Consider the following 12,489-nt stretch of genomic DNA (forward strand, 5'->3'; position numbering starts at 1 on the left):
TTAGTTGACATCCTCGTTGTAATATGCAGACTTTTGATACTTGTGTAGGTGTAAGAAAGAGGGAGGAAATGAGGTGAAACTGTTTTGGCGCGAAATTGACGCGAAAACGGATAAATTGGGCCAATATTTCATTATGAGGGACCATTTTGCAAATAGCAAAATTAATGGATTAAGTTGCAAAATGGCTTGATCTTATCCTCTCTCCCTCTCTCTCTCCCTTTGAAGCTGCCAGAAACTCTCTCCCTGTGAAGCTGCCAGAAAACAAGAGAAAGAAAAAGAGAAAGAGAGAAAGAGAGAAAGAGAGAAGAAGAAAAAGAAGAAGAAGAAGAAGATGAAGATGAATTGGAGGGAAGGTAAAAATTTCCATTCTTCTCTTTCCCTTCCATTCTTTTTCCCTTTCTTTTCCCTTCCTTCCTCTCTTTCCCTTTCCTTCTTCCTTTCCTTTCTCCCTCTTCTTCCCCTGCTGCTGCTGGTGCAGTTTTGCAGCCTTGCTGCTGCTGCGAGGTATTGTAGCAGCAGCAGCAGCAGGTCAGCAGCAGCAGCAGCAGCTCCGCAGCAGCAATAGCAGATTGCTGCTGCAGGCTGCCCAGCCGCAGCAGCAAATTGTTGCTACTGCAGGGGCAGCAAGAAAGAAAGAAAGAAAAGAAAAAGAGAAAAGGAAAAGAAGAAATGAAAGGAAGAGAAAGAATGAAAAAGAGAAATCAAGAGAGAGAGAGAGAGAGAGATGGAAAGAAAAGAATAGATAGAATAACATGAATGAAGTGGATGTAGAAATTGGATCGAGTGATGCAATTGGCGTGATTCGTACCTCTAATCTTCAATTGATGCACGCAGGGTGTTCGAGAGTGTGAATTAGTGTGATACACATTTCCGATGAGGCGCAATTTAAGTAATTTCGAGAAATCGTGCGAAGGGTCGCGTGTAGCCTTTCTTTTATCGGAGTCGACATAGCGAGTCGAGGTGGGTTCCGAGTCGTCGAAAACGGCGAATTTCCCCCTATGTCTATTTTGGTACAAGCTATATAATATTTGAATTTGCGCATCTGGTTTACCTTTTTATTGATCCTCAGACCGTGAAAAATTGAAGCATGATAGAGATTTAGCATTGACATCTAATTATGAGCAGAAGTATGTATATGCATATGCGTATGATGATTTATACTTGAGCATTGTGTTGAATAGACGTAGCTCATGTCCCTGTTTGTGGTTCTCCGTTCATGACTTTGTTTATTGAAAGAGATTATTGAAAGAGATGCTATTAGCATGAAGTTGAGTTTATATGCAAAGATGAGAACTAATGTAGGTCACACTTCTTTCCTCGCCATGATATAGTAATTGTCAGCAATATTTAGATAGTTTAATTCAAGTCTTGGGAAGCCAATTGACATTTCATGTATCTTGATTTAGTCATCTATTATTCACTTGTATCGTGTATGGCATATAGTATGTGATAGAAATGTCATTTTGATGCGTCATTATTAGTCACTTGTATCGTGCATACCATATAGTGTGTGTCAGTGGCCGTGGATAGCGTGGCAATGGTGTACAGAGATTTGGACATAGAGAGAGCCTTTGTTTATTCTGTCGTGATGTTTGACCTACTGTTCATGCTTTGATTACTCTGAGGACTTTGGATTGGGCACTATGATATTGTTGACCATGACATAGACTATAGCCTGCTGATGCCACCTTGAGATGACAGACTTGTGCTATGATACTCGGTAGGGGTCGCTCCCCTTCGAGTGCCGCTCCGGACGCTGGCCAGTTATATCAGTGATATGTGTACCCTTGGGAAGACGACCCACCTGCGAGAGTGGTGTTCGGGCTGGGGGTAGAGCCTAGGTGTCAACGGTGCACCTGCGGGAGTGCGAATTCCGACACTAGGCGGGGGCAGGCTTGACCGGACGTACGAGTTGGTCATTGTGATTGGGTATTATTAAACATTGTTGCATACACTACTCCGTTGCTTTCTTTTCCTCTCTCTACATCTATAAAAACATGATAGTACAACAGGTATAGAGACAGGTATGGAGAGTTGTTTATATCACATGCAGATATTCATTTACGGTTACTTTACATTTGTCTATGCAGGTCATAGTCAGTTAGCCTTCTACTATGCTTGACATTCCTTTACGCTGCTTATAGTTGATTAACTTGATTGTCACTTATGATCATTCGTTTATCTGCTTAGTTAATTTCTTGGTATACTTGCAGTTCAGCTACTTATGTACCATATATGTTGTTGTTCATTTGTTAATTTGGCTTCCAGTAGACCTAGTGGGAAGGTCGTGGTTATCGATGATCGTACCCACTGGGAACTGCTGTTTAGTAGTTCTCACACCCTTTGGTGGTTTATTTTTTTCAGGGGTCGTATTTTGGCGGTTGATAGAGGTGAGGGAGATCGCGTAGTAGTTAGCATCTCCTACCCATATGGCTTTACAGTAGAGGGGCCACCAGATAGAGTGCTATTTTTGTACAACCTGCTTGTACTGGCGAGGGTCTGGATTGTTTTCGTATACTTTTCTTTGTAGTTGAGGTTTATTTGGTGATATTCGTGTTGTACGGCAACTTAGTTGAGAAATAGCGCTATGATACATGTCATTTGTTTATTCTGTACTCCTTCTTGATTCTTGTATTGTGGATGTCTGTCCTGTTCGACCTCGTGAATTGTTTTGTACTTGTCGATTTTGTTGTCGCTTCGTTCGGACAGGGGAAACTCTGTCCGTTCGGCGGGTCTGTTAGCGTCCTGTAGTCTTCCGTTTCGAACTCGGGGCGTGACACTCGTATTCTTTGAATATGGCATTAGTAAATTGTTCTCTTACATACTATGGTGGAAATAGTATACATTTATAACCCTCCATTGTTATGCATGAGTTATAGAACCATCCTTGCTAGGATAAAAGAGATATAAATCTTTACATACTTGAAACATGTTACAAATTAGTAGGGATGCACTCCTAAATTGATTGAGAAGAGAATCATGACATATATGTTATAGCACCACCCGACCTTCGAGTCGACGATTGTAATTTCATGTGTTAGACATGATGAGTGAGATATATTTTCTTTGGACATGACGCTTTTAACCATGCTTGTTTGCCTTTGTGCTTATTCGCACAAGCTTGTGAGGGTCGTTCCCTACAAGCCGGCACTCCGGAGTTAGCCTTTACGTCACCATACTCGCCCGTGCGGGATTGGGCGCCGAAGTGGATTGCCGTGGGCGAGGCTCATTCATAGAAAAAGAATGTTAACTGCCACGGGGCCATTAGTCACGGCACAAGTCGGGACATTACCATATATAAGTCCCTCATTCATTAGGTAAAAGTTAAGTAAATATGACATTGTACATGACAACTAGTTGATGCATACATAGTAGATAGATATTCAAGTTGATTATCACTTTGTGACATTGTACATCACCACTAGTTGATGCGTACATAGTAGATGGATATTCAAGTTAATTAACACTTTGAGACATTGTACATGACAACTAGTTGATGCATCCTTTGCGGTTGGACATTCATGTTGATCATTACTTATATTGGCAAACTTGATAGTAGTAAATCTATATATACACATAATGATTAGTATAGTAGTGTAGCCACGTGATAAAAATGAAAATTTTCTCTTCAGCATAAAGATGGACATACATGTAAATTTGTATATTTATACTTGTACATATGATAGTGAGAGAACCACATCCATATTAGTAAACATTGGCACATAAATGCATAACTGTAATTGAACCATTTCATTTTAAATATTACCTATGTGCTTTGTAATTCTATTATATACTGTTATTGCCTCAGTTGACCTATTGGTTGCTTATTTTTATTTCAGACCCTTCCACAGCGAGAGAGGCTAGAGATTATCCCAAGGGGTTAGTGTAAGGAAGTGAATTCTCGAAATCCGAGGATTTGACTTCGTTCAGAATCGATTGATTGTCGAGTGTGTAAGCTTCGAAAAGTCCGAAGGGGATTATAATGCCTAAAGTGCATTAAGGAAGAGTCCGCGAGAGCACCAGTGCGAAATCTGCACTGGAGCTGTCATGCCCCCGCCCCGAGGCCGCTACCCATTTGGCACGGTTCGGGCGCGGCGAACGGACCGCCGGACGGACAGCACCTCCACTGTCCGCCCAAGGCTCCAATCACCGGATTGTGTACAACAAGTTTCCAGGAACAACTTGAATACATACACAATCAAACCACAACAACGAGAGCACAAACAGTGCTCATCCAACAAGAGCAAGCCACACATGTAAAGCATACAAGTGATAAAAGAGAGATATACTTAACTATTAACTCATTAAACTTATACAAATATTTCATTCTTTACATTCTTCCAAAATGTAGGTACAACCACTCCCCAAATCCTCACCCTATACATCATCTACGCTCAAACATAAGTACAGGGTAGGGCTAATGCAAAAAGGAGGTGAGCTAGCTATAAACATGAACCACTAGGGCGCTACGCCCTTGCCGCGATCCTCTCCCGGGACGCTCGAACTCGGACCTGCAATGTGGTGGAGTGAGAACTACGAATAGTTCCCAGTGGGTTCGGCCGCCGACTCCGCCGATCTCCCCACTAGGTCTAAGCAGGCACAGATAGATATGCAGATAGATAGGTATATAAAACTGAAAGCATTAACAGTAATGAGCAACTATGAACTATGATCTATCAATGCCTCAATCCAGTATGATGCATGCATGGAACTCATAGTAAGAAGACTGGCTACTATACTACCATGCTCAACAACAATGTCATTCATCTGATTACCCAATCTCTCGGCGAACGCAAGGCTCGCTCACAGTCTCACGTCTCGAAGTCTCATAGGGGAGGTGGCTAGCTATTCACCCACCCCGAGACCGCCTGCGGACACTACACTGGTCCAAGGGCACTACACTGGCCCCCTCGCGTGCCAAACTCCGGAGTGCACTACCTGTGAGGAGCTACCTCCACAGGTGCAGACAGGCTAAGTGAGCTCGATCCAATCTCATGAACTGGGAACACCCTAACCCAACCAGGGGTGATAGCAACATAGTATCTCAACTATACTAGTGTTCTCATGCCACTCTTGCACTACTTAATGCCACTCGTTCAATGTTTAAGGTTAACTAGATGCCACTCGTTCCTTTGACAAGTGCTTGATACACTAGTTTCCAATATGCTAGGTTCATATTCACATAAACATATTCATCATATATAGGGCGAACTATCTCATAGTATTCAACTCGTGCATACTAGGTTTTCATTCATCGTATCCGCAACCTAAAATATCACTAGCATGCAAGGGTATGCACAATCACATTTAACACCCTATAATGCTATATCACAATATGTAAATGATCGATGACGATACTCAGACATAAAGAGTAGCCCGACTGCTTCGGGATGGCACTGCCCCACCTCGTGGCGATGCCGTGACTCTTTGACTGCAATTCGCCGACTTATCGACGACTCGTTGGCCTTCTAGGCAAGAACGGAGCTCCGAGGGTCGCCTTCGACAATAACTCCGCACCTATTCGACGGATCGACGAACCGTCTTCGCCGACGCGTTCAGAGACCTAACAATTAGGTTTACGACCCAACAAATTAGATCAAAACCCTAGATCTGCCAAAATTCCAATTCTGAGCCCTAGGTCTCACCAATGGAGAAATCCGCGGTGCGAGCTTTGATTTCGAGCTCGAACCTTCTCCCTAGCTTCAATAGGTTCCATTCGAACCATCTCCAAGCCACAAAACCTCAAAACCCTAAAAACACCATTAAAGGGTTTAAAGCTTACCTCTATACCAAGCTCCAAGCTTGAAGAGGGAGAGAAGAAGATGACCTTCTTCTTCTTCTTTGCCTTCTCCTTCCTCTCTTCTCTTTTTCCTTCCTCTTCTTCCACTCCTTCTTCTTCTCCTTCTTTTCTTTCCTAGAGAGAGAGAGAAAAGGGTGAAAGAGGGAAAGAGAGCAACTGAGGGAGAGAGAGGGGTCCCCAAGCCCTCATATAGGCTATTTTGCAATTAGCCCCCTCAACTTTTCATTTCCTGAAACAGCCCTCCCTGGGCCATTTTCGCAGTGAGGGACCGGTCCCTGCTCTGGGAGACCGGTCCCCGAAAGCTGCACAACCAGGCAGAGGGGATTTCGCGTTCGGGAACCGGTCCCTGCCTGAGAGACCGGTCCCCGGGAGACCGGTCCTTGTCCGAGAGACCGGTTCCCGAGAGCAACACTTTCGGGACTTAGCCAAATTCCGGCTTCTCTCGCTGAGCCAACGTTCAGGAACCGGTCCTTGCCTGCCAGGGACCGGTTGCACCAAGGATCCCCGTCAGCCCAGCCCGATGGGACCGGTCCCTCCCTGCCATGGACCGGTCCCCGAGAGCATTTCTGTTCCAGTGCAGCTTTTGCATTGGTGCTCTCGCGGACACCTCCTCAATGCACCTTATGCATTGTGATCACCTTCGGACTTTCCGAAGCTTGCACACTCGACAATCAGTCGATTCTTGACGAAGTTTAATCCTCAGGTTTCGAGGATTCACTTCCCTTATAGGAGCAGAATTGCTCTCGGGGACCGGTCCCTGGTAGGGAGAGACCGGTCCCATCAGGCTGGGCTGGCGGGGATCCTTGATGCAACCGGTCCCTGGCAGGGGAGGACCGGTTCCTGAACGTTGGCCCAACGAGAAATGGCCGAAATTTTGCTAAGTCCCGAAAATCTAACTCTCGGGAACCGGTCTCCCAGGCAAGGACCGGTCTCCCGGGAACCGGTTTCTCGAGCAAGGACCGGTTCCCGAACGCGAAATCCCCTGTGCCCGAATGGAAGGCTCTCGGGGACCGGTCTCCCCGAGCTGGGACCGGTCCCTCACTGCGAAAATGCCCAGTGAGGGCTGGTTCAGAAGATGAAAAGTTGAGCGGGCTATCTGCAAAATGGCCTTTAATAGAGGCTGGGGGACCTCTCTCTTCCTCTCATTGCTCTCTATCCCTCTTACACTCTTTCTTTCTCTCTCTAGAACGAAAGGAAAAAAAGAAGAGAGAAGAAGGAAAAGAAGAGAAAAAGAATAAGAAGATCAAGAAGAAGAAGAAGATCATCTTCTCCCCTCTCTCCTTCAAGTTAGAGCAAGCTTGGAGCTTGGTATAGAGGTAAGCTTCAAACCCATCCATGGTGGATTTCTTGAGATTGGGTTTTGTTGCTTAGGAATGGTTCGAATGGAACCTACTGAAGCTAGGGTGATGGTTCGGGCTCGCAATTGAAGCTCGCACCACGGATTTCCTCACCATTACTAACCTAGGGCACGGATTTAGGATTTTTGGAAATCTAGGGTTTTGATCTATTTTGATGGGTTGTAAACCTAATTGCTAGGTCTCGGAACGCGTCGGCGAAAACGGTTCGTCGATACGACGAGCGGGTGCGGAGTTATCGCCGAATCAAGTGCTTAAGGGTTCGAATCGACCCGAGGAGTCGAAGCGTCGACCTAGGACTGTGAAATCGAGTTTTCTACCATCGCGGCACTACCAAGAGGTGGGTGGTGACCATCCCGAAGCAATCGGGCTCCCTCTTATGTCTTAGTATTTAAGACCTTGCATCTTGTGTTCACATGCATTGTAGGATGATTGTACATCGCCTTTCCTTATGCTTTCTTATTTGATACCATATTATGTATGAATTGCTGGATATAGTGGATTGATGAGGATTGGGTTGAGGCTTGTAATCCTATAGTGAAGCGATGAAAGAATGACGCAAGGGTTGAAACATAAAAACGAGTGGCATCTAGTTGTTAATAAACAAAGAACGAGTGGCATCTAGTTATTAATAAACAAAGAGCGAGTGGCATGTGTGAGTTGTAGCGTATATGAAACCCATTGACTATGGTGATAGTAACCCTAGAGGATAGGGCACCCTTGAGGTGGGAGAATTGGATCATACTCATTGTCTGCTCCCGACTTGTGATGGTCGCTCCACACAAGTAGTGCGCTCCGGAGTCGGTCACGAGGGATAGCCTATGTGGGGTCCTGTGGGATAGGGATGGCCTATTTGGGGTCCCGAGGGATAGTCTATGTGGGGTCACGCAGATGGTCTCAGATTCATAGTTTGAGTCTAGTCTCCCTACGTGTCGAGATGGCTATGTGAGTAGTAGGCGAATCCTTGAGTAAGCCACAAGATTAATGAACAAGTAAATAGCTTTACTTTTTGGACATGTGATGAACTAATTGATTATCCATTTCATTGTGCATGCATCTTCATATACATGATTCGGGCACGGTAGCGTAGCTTTACTATTTTGTTTCCGCAACTTTCCATATCTATCTACCTATCTGTTTTTCTACTTGTGCCCGCTTGGACCTAGTGGGGAGACCGGCGGAGTCGGCGGCCGAACCCACTGGGATCTATGAAAGATAGTTCTCACCCCACTTTTTACAGGTCTGAGTTCGAGTATCCCTGGCCAGCGCGAGGATCGTGGTAAAGGCCCAGTGCCCTAGTTGCATTAGCTACCTTCTTTTTTCATTAGCCGTCACCCCTTTTGTATTTGAGAGTAGATGATGTATAGGTGTGAGGTTATTTTGGAAGATGTAAAAGCACACTACACTTATGTTTATGTTTGAAAGTAAATCGATGTATTAAAGAGGTTAAATGAATGTAATAGATAGAACTTTCTCTCTTTATTTACTGGTATGTTTCATACTTGTATCTTGCTCTTGTTGTTAACTGGTGGTGCTCCTTGTGATCGTGTATGTATGAATTAATTCCTGGGTAAATTCTTATACATGATCCGTTTGCTTAGCCTTGGGCGGGCAGGGGAGGTCCTGTCCGTTCGGCGTCTGTTTGACGCGCCTGGACCGGACCAAATTGGTAGCGGTCTCGGGGCGTGACAGATAAAGTGGTATAAGAGCTGTCAAGAGCAAGTAAAGAGAGAGACTAGGATGACCTAGGAGACCCTAAGTTGGTAAACCCTAAAATTATAGGGGCGTGAGTGAACGTGGACCTATGGCGGTGGCGAAAGTTGATTGATTGGGTCGGAGTTGATGTTATGTCTCTAGCTGTGAATAGAGACAGATCTAAGTGACACTAGTTTCTTGGCTCGTAGTGGTTGTGTCGGCGGCCGACGACGCGACACTAAGAGTCCAGAACTAGAACACTTGTGTGCTTCCGCCCGATTTCATTGTCGAATCGTTTAATTTCACGAATGCTAAGAAGTATCGGATTAAGATAATTGATTGAGTTGTTGCTTTTCAGGAACAAATGTCCCCAAGACGTTACGTACGTAGGTCTGTTCCGGTACCGCCTTCCGCGGTGCCCGAGCAGTCAAGATCGGAGGAAATGTAGGAACTGCGGGAGCAGGTTGCTGCGATGTTGGGCGCGATGCAGCGCCAGGAGGCTCGGTTCGAGCAGCTCCAGGGATTCGTGGAGCGGCAAGCGGCGGCGGCGGCCGCGACAGCGACTGAAAGCCATGATCCACCCGCACCTTCAGCGCGCGCGCCTGAAGCGGCTGAGGGTGAGGGCATAGCGGCGGTTCCGGTGGCGGCAGTTCCCCCGCCGACAAGTGCACCTCCGACAGCTTCGGGTTCGGCGACACTTGATACGACGGCCGAGGAAGTGGAGCGGGAGCGTGCGCTGACGGCTCTGATGAAGTTCATGAAATTTAAACCACCAACCTTTGAGGGAGGAAAAGTGGAGCCGTCGGTGGTGGAATCTTGGATTGACTCTATGGAGACCCTCTTCAAGGACTTATACACCCCGGAGAAGGATAAGGTGCCCCTCGCCACCTATTGCCTCGAAAAGACGGCGAAGGTGTGGTGGAAGCGGGATCGACCCTCTGACCTTCCACCAATGCGCGTGCAGTTGTTCAAGCTCACGACTTTCGCCGAAGTTTTCGACAGAGCGCTGTGGGCAGAGCATGGAGATGCCCACGTGCGGGAGGAACGTGAGTTGTTGACTGGATCCCAAGACAAGGGGAAAAAGCGATCGGGCTGTGGTTCGGGGGGCCAGTCGAGTTCCAAGAGACTCCCGAAGTATCCGCGGTCGCAGTCGTGGGGCCATGGGCCGCAGCGGTGTGCTATTTGCGGTGCTGGGGGCCATCGAGCGCCACAGTGTAGACAACGACAGGGTAGCTGCTTTAATTGTGGACAAGAAGGACACATAAGTCGCGACTGTCCAGCAAGGGCCTCGTCTACTCCGTCAGTCGCGTCGACTCCAGCACCCCCGCCTCATCATGGAGGGACCCCATATGTTCCCGTATCAGCGGGACGCGCACTGATGCCGCGTCAGCCGGAGGTGACTCGGTCAGCGCCGAGTGGGCGGGTATTTGCCGCTCAGGCCCAAGCCGAGGAGTCTACTCAAGCTGATGAGCCTGACATCGTGGCAGGTATGGTTTTAATTAAGGGAGTTCGCTCCAGGGCTATGTTTGATACAGGCGCCACGCATTCGTTTATTAGTAGAGCATTTGCACACATGCATGACATACACATAGAAGCAAGTGGCGAGTGGAAGGCCCTGAGTCGCCATTAAATACCTACACGGAGTGCTCGTCGTGCCCAGTACAAGTAGGCGAGTGTATAATGCCCATCAGGATGTTAGAACTCTATAAATTGGAGGAGTACGACGTTATTTTGGGCATGGACTGGCTCTCGAAATATTACGCCACGATCGATTGTAAGAACAAATTGATCACCTTTCGGGAGCCCGGACAGAAGGAGTTTGTTTACTGAGCCTGTCGGAGTTCTTGCTTCGTCGCGACGGTATCGGCGACGAGAGCTAGGAAGTTGGTAAGCGGCGGTTGCGCGGCATTCTTGGCGACCGTCGTGGAGGTGGATCGAGTGGTGCCGAATTTAGAAAATTTATCGGTGGTGCGGGAATTCCCAGATGTATTTCCCGCGGAGTTACCGGGGATGCTGCCGGATCAGGAGATCGAGTTCGTTATAGACTTGGTCCCCGGGACGGCACCGATCTCAAGGGCCCCATATCGCATGGCGCCGGCAGAGCTAAGGGAACTGAGGGATCAGTTGCAAGATCTTCTCGACAAAGGGTTCATCAGGCCGAGCGTATTGCCGTGGGGAGCCCCGGTGTTGCTCGTGCGCAAGAAGGACGGCTCGTTTCGACTCTGCGTGGATTATCGAGAGTTGAATAGGGTCACGATAAAGAATAAGTACCCGTTGCCCCGAATTGACGACTTATTTGATCAGTTACAGGGGTCACGAGTGTACTCGAAGATAGACCTACAGNAGGCCGAGCGTATCGCCGTGGGGAGCCCCGGTGTTGTTCGTGCGCAAGAAGGATGGCTCGTTTCGACTCTGCGTGGATTATCGGGAGTTGAATCGGGTCACGATAAAGAACAAGTACCCGTTGCCCCGAATCGACGACTTATTTGATCAGTTACAAGGGTCGCGAGTGTACTCGAAGATAGACCTACAATCCGGCTATCATCAGTTAAAGATTAAGCCGGAGGATGTTCAGAAGACCGCGTTTCGCACGCGGTATGGACACTACGAATACACGGTTATGCCTTTCGGGCTCACTAATGCCCCGGCAGCATTCATGGATCTAATGAACCGTGTGTTCAAAGCGTGCTTGGACCGATTTGTCGTGGTCTTCATAGACGACATCTTGGTCTATTCGCGGAGCGACGAGGAGCACGCGGAGCATTTGCGGAGAGTGCTTCAAATTCTTTGGGAGGAGAAGCTATTCGCGAAGCTAAAGAAATGTGACTTCTGGCTTCGAGAGGTTGCCTTCTTGGGGCACGTGATTTTCGAGGGTGGTGTTTCGGTTGACCCGAGGAAAGTCGAAGCAGTCGAGAATTGGCCGTGCCGAACGAACGTCTCGGAGGTTCGAACCTTCATAGGCTTAGCGGGCTACTATCGACGGTTTGTGGAGGGTTTTTCAAAAATTGTGACTCCGCTTACCCGTCTGACGCAGAAGGGCGTCAAGTTTATTTGGAGCGATGAATGTGACCAAAGCTTCAACGAGTTGAAGATAAGGTTAACGTCGGCCCCGATACTTGCCCTATCGGTGCAAGGCGAGGACTTTGCGGTCTATAGTGATGCGTCCTATCTGGGTTTGGGGTGTGTCCTGATGCAAGGCGGGAGAGTGATAGTTTATGCATCCCGTCAGTTTAAGGACAAGGGGTTGAATATGCGTCAACGGCGGTGGTTGGAATTGTTGAAGGATTATGATGTCGATATTCTCTACCACCCCGGCAAGGCAAATGTGGTCGCGGACGCGCTTAGTAGGAAGTCGGCGGAGAACCTCGCAATGTGGGTTACTAATCAATCGCCCCTATGGTTGGACATGGAGTGAATAGATCTCGAGGTCGTGATTCCGGAGACTCCGACTCAACTAATGGCACTTGTTGTTCAACCAACCTTGTTGGAGAGGATCAAGAATTTGCAACTTGCAGATCCGAGTATCCAAAAGGGGCGGCGCAACGTCGAGGAAGGTCGAGGCGGTGATTTCAGTGTTAACGCCGGGGGCGCACTTCGGTTTCGAAACCGGTGGTGTGTGCTCGAGAATGAGGAGCTTCG

General features: G+C 47.5%; 1 long non-coding RNA gene across 1 annotated transcript; it reads left to right on the top strand.

The window, feature by feature from the left end:
* Nucleotides 314-2,447, top strand: LOC109706557. Its single transcript, XR_002215234.1, has 3 exons — nt 314-353; nt 835-960; nt 2,365-2,447. It is a non-coding gene; the product is annotated as an uncharacterized LOC109706557 (long non-coding RNA).

The sequence above is a fragment of the Ananas comosus genome, linkage group 2 (genome assembly GCF_001540865.1).
Source record: "Ananas comosus cultivar F153 linkage group 2, ASM154086v1, whole genome shotgun sequence".
Classification (NCBI taxonomy): domain Eukaryota; kingdom Viridiplantae; phylum Streptophyta; class Magnoliopsida; order Poales; family Bromeliaceae; genus Ananas; species Ananas comosus.